General features: G+C 38.5%; 1 pseudogene across 1 annotated transcript; it reads right to left on the reverse strand.

Moving 5' to 3' along the window:
* Nucleotides 1–2,062: 2,062 nt before the first annotated feature.
* On the reverse strand, nucleotides 2,063–3,948 carry LOC311602391 (heterogeneous nuclear ribonucleoprotein A3-like; annotated as a pseudogene). Its single transcript, XR_014783648.1, has 3 exons — nucleotides 3,900–3,948; nucleotides 3,035–3,833; nucleotides 2,063–2,992 (listed from the first exon to the last, which is right to left on the reverse strand). The product of XR_014783648.1 is annotated as a heterogeneous nuclear ribonucleoprotein A3-like (transcript).
* Nucleotides 3,949–5,041: the final 1,093 nt, after the last annotated feature.

Here is a 5,041-nt window from a genome sequence, read left to right on the forward strand (position 1 = left end):
GTAATGGATATTACCCTCACTCACATAATTTGCTCAACTTTGTTTCGGGAGCCATCTTTTGGTGTGCTTAACAGAAACAGGCCAGAAAACTTAGGGCTTTGGCTTTCAAACTCTCACACCACCTTGAGGACTTGGCCATATACTTGTGTTGGCTAACTTCCTAGAAAAGAAAGTTTATTACTAATTCCAGGTCAGGATGTGGAGCTTGATGTATCTCATTCACCTAAAATTTGAAAGAAGTTTAAGCATATAGATAAATTAAAGCAACAGCATTTGTTTCTGTTCTAAGAATCTTCTGGTTCACAGATAGGAATACAGTATAAAGGCTCTGGGAGAAATAAACTCAGGGTTACAGTATTTACTGTTAGTCCTCCCAAATACTCATCTTTTTTCTTATCTCTTTTGCTATATTTTTCTATCTTTTCCTATATCATTTTTATTTCTCCGGCCTCACACCCCTTATCCAGGTACTGGATGATATTGTCCTGAGTGGGCTCTGGCAAGTGTGGTGAGTGAATCTTCAGGAGTATTGTAACATAATGGGGGAATGGAAATAGTCACTTTCTCTTTGTGCCTATGTTTAAAAATATGCTACTGACTAGATGAGTGAAAAGAGGACAGCAGTTAAGTAATTTTTTAGATTTTGTTGAACAAGTATGTCTGTGGTTTCCAGAGGAATGTCCTGTAAATATAGAAACCTGGAAAATGGTGGGGAAAAGTTACAAGATTATTATGATGTAGATGGACCTGCTAAGGTTCTGAGAGATGTCTTTTGGCTCTGGACACTTATAAGGGGCAGTTTAGATCCTAGGCATGAGAGAGAAAAGTTAAAAATTGAAATTATGAAGGATGCTTCAAAGCTCCAGAAAAGTGAAACTAAACCTTCTGCTCTGCTTGAGCCTGTGTATACAGAGCCTTCTAATGATTTGTTGCTCTCTGAGGATTCAGAGGATTCTTTAGATGCTGAAGATGTAGAGGAAGAGGCTGTTAAATATTATAATGAAGACCCTCCTCTTATTAGTTTTGCTGAAAAAGATAGTAATTTACAGGCTCTTCAGACATCTTTTTCAATGCTAGTGGTGCAGATGAAACATTTAAAAGAACAAATTAAACCCTTAAATCAATCAGAATGGCCTTCTAGATTACATATAAAGAAATCTACAGAAATTGTAGCAGGATCAGATCCTTCTTCATTTAAGGATTGCCAATGATATCTATGATTAAAAATGCTCAGAATTCTAAGCTAATGTCTATTATACCTACAACTATATCTCTTCTGCAGAGGATTTTTGGGCTTCTTCCACCTAATATAGTGAGCTTGATTCTTGGTAGAAGTAGTACAGTGGGTTCGATTCTTGGTAGAAGTAGTACAATCATGGAAGGTATTTTTATGCAACCAGGAGTTATCAACAAAGACTATACTGGGAATGTTAAGGCTATGGTATATTCACCTACTAATATTTCAGTAATTTCTATGGGGTAGCATATAGCACAAATATTATTAATCCCTCAGCTTAAAAGAAAAGATATATGTCAGAATAAAGAAAGAAGAAATAAAGGATTTGGTTCTCCTGATATTTACTGGATTCAAGCTATTGGGTCCTAGCTGTCTGAGTTATCTTATTTTTTCAGGGGTTCAAACAAGTGACTTTTATTCTTTTGCTCTGAAAAGTTGTGTGTGTAGGGGGTAGGGGACACTTAAGGAATGTGACTACTAGACCAACAGGCTTTGAGACCTTGAATTTGAAAAGCAGAACAAACCAGGTACCCACCAGTTTACTCAGACTCAGCAAACTTAGTGGTTTTGCATTTAAAGTAAAGACTTAAACTGGCAGATGAAATACATCCTCCACCCTTGGTAAGTAGAGGGCAGAGTAAACTATACCCCAAACTTCTTGGCAGTGGTATCAATGTGATCAAGGTAAATGTGGAATGAAGATGTTCTTAACATGGCTAGGACTCAATAAATCTAACACACTAAAACCATAATTACATTTTGAAAGAAAATGCACAAAACCAAATAGTAACTTTTGAGATGTTTTTCACTTGAAGGTAATCTTAATGCTATTAAATCCACAAATATGCTATTTTTTTATTACCCAATCCTAATTATCTAAAACACACATTGCAAACATACAAATATCTATTCTCTCCACATGTCAGTGCCCATTCATCATGGTTTTGGAAATGAGAATAGATTCCCCTTCAATTGCAAGTCAGTAGGTGTTTCTTTACAGTTAACTTTAGCAAAATTCATACAAAATAGTAATTAACAATGATCTTTACTTGTTAACTTACAAGGAAACACCTTCAAAACTGCATTTTGTTAAAGTTTCTGTACTAAAATGTAGAAAAACTGAACTACACAAATATTGAAAAGTTAAAAATTCCATAATTTTTTATTCCTGGTACCACTACCACAATTTACAGGGCAATATACCTGATGTAATGAAAGAAAAAGAAAGACAAAGCTACAACAGATAAAAGATCTCAGGAATGTACATCTAATTGACACTACATTGCATTAATCAATAGCTGCACTTTTTGCAAACTGTGGCTATGACAGTCCTGAACAAGAAGGGTTTCCTGTTTAAGCCGCAGTAACTTTTCTGCCTATGGATCATCGCTCCTTCTGTGGCAGATTTTTACAGCTCCTCTAATGCATTTGGGACGATTGTCTCAAAGTAACCTGCAGCTTTCCTGACAAATCCTCGCTCTCTCTCCTGCTAAGAACTGTAGCCTTTTTCTGTTTTGTTTTTGTTTTTGTTTTTAAATCTTCTGCTACCCTATCCACCACTTCCACCACCAGATCCATAGCCACCACCATGGGGACTGCCTGAGCTTCTTCCACCAAAACTGCCCCCTTTCATGGGTCCATAATTTGACTGCTGTTGTCCGCTATAATTTCCAAAGTCATTATAGTTCCCACCACCACCATAGTTACCTCCACCAAAATTTCCTCCTTCATTGTAACCATCATATCCTCCTCCTCCTCCACCATATCCACTGCCTTAGTTTCCATATCCTGGTCCACCACCACCATAGCCTCCTCTACTACTGTAAGCAGGACCTCCACCATAGTTGCCACCGTCACCTCCAAATCCATAATATCCACCATCGCCACCTCCATAACTACCTCTGCTGCCACCACCTCCACCACCATAGCCTCCTCTTCCACCAAAGTTTCCACCACGACCCAAGTTACCTCCACTACCTCCAAAGTTTCCACCACTACCCATAAAGTTGCCAGGTCCACCTCCACGACCTCTCTGTGATCCAGCAGACTGCATCTGTTGTTTAGAAAGAGCCTTTTTCACTTCACAATTATGCCCATTAATAGTGTGGTATTTCTGAACAACAATTTTATCAACTGTGTCATGATCATCAAAAGTTACAAAAGCAAATCCTCTCTTTTTTCCACTCTGTCTGTCTTCCATAACTTTTATAGTTTCAATCTTGCCATACTTTTCAAAGTGGCCTCTCAGATTATATTCTTCTGTATCTTCTTTAATACCACCAACAAAAATTTTCTTCACCATTAAGTGGGCACCAGGCTTTACAGAATCCTCTCTAGAAACAGCTCTCTGTTCCACCACACGCCCATCAACCTTGTGTGGCCGAGCACACATTGCAGCGTCCACCTCTTCAACACAAGTGTAGGTCACAAAACGAAAGCCTCTGGATCGTTTTGTTTGGGGATCTCTCATTACCACACAGTCTGTAAGTGTGCCCCATTTCTCAAAATGCTCTCTTAAGCTATCATCTGTGGTTTCAAAGCTTAGACCACCAGTAAACAGCGTCCTCAGCTGTTCTGGTTCCTTTGGATCATGGCCCTCCTCCCACCGGCGGCGGCGACAACGGCTGGAGTCAGGCTGGGGGTGACTGGGTGGCGGTTTTACCTCCATTTTGAGACCGGACTCACCTCTTCCAACTCAAGTTCAATATGGGCAAGTTATCTTTAATTATAGCTAGAAAAGAATTCTGTGGCGTACTTGATACCGAGGCCAATGTATCAATTGTTTCTGATGATCAATTGCCTCAAAATTGGCCTAAACAGTTTACCACCACTCATTTACAAGGAATAGGTCAAAGCCAAAATACTGAACAAAGTAGTGATTTGTTAAATTGGCAAGATAAAGAAGGTCTTAAGGGAAACTTCCAGCCCTGTATAATTGCTGGATTACCAGTCAATTTGTGGGGAAAGGATATAATGAAAGATTTGAGAGTTTATATATATAGTCCAAATAAAATAATTGCTGAACAAATGTTAAACGATGGACTTTTGCCAAACCAAGGGTTAGGAACAACAGGACAAGGTATTAAGGAACCCATATTGTCCATTCATCAGCCTTCAAGGGTGGTATTAGGATATTTTTAGAGGAGGTTACTGGACAGCCTGTACTCCATGCAGATCACCTAACTTGGCAAAGTAATGTACCTGAGTGGGTGAATCAGTGGCCTCTTTCTGTTGAAAAAATTCAGGCTGCAGAGCAGTTTACAGGAACTGCTTGATACCAGTGACATAGCTCCTAATTCTCCCTGGAATTCTCCAATTTTTGTTATCAAAAAGAAGTCAGGAAAATGGAGATTATTACAAGATCTTAGAAAAGTAAATGAGACTATGGAGTTGATGGGAGCTTTACAACTAGGGATACCTGCCCCCTTTGCCATACCTAAAGATACTTATAAGATTATTTTGGACTTGAAAGAATGATTTGATACTATTCCCCTGGCTCCTGAAGACTGTAACAGATTGCTTTTAGTGTGCCATTACAAATTGTAGAGAACCAATGAAAAGATATCATTGGCTAGCTTTGCCTCAAGGCATGGCAAATAGTCTAACTTTATGTTAAAAATTCATAACTCAAGCAGTTACCAAGACTACACAAGTTTATAATTATGTATATATAATTCATTACATGGATGATATACTTTTGGCTCATAAGCAGGAAGGAATATTATTGGCAACTTTTGCTCATTTAGAGCAGAAATTGAAGGAACAAGGACTGATAATAACACCTAAAAAGATACAGACTGAACC

The sequence above is a fragment of the Acomys minous genome (genome assembly GCF_964271855.1).
Source record: "Acomys minous genome assembly, chromosome: 7".
Classification (NCBI taxonomy): Eukaryota; Metazoa; Chordata; class Mammalia; order Rodentia; family Muridae; genus Acomys; species Acomys minous.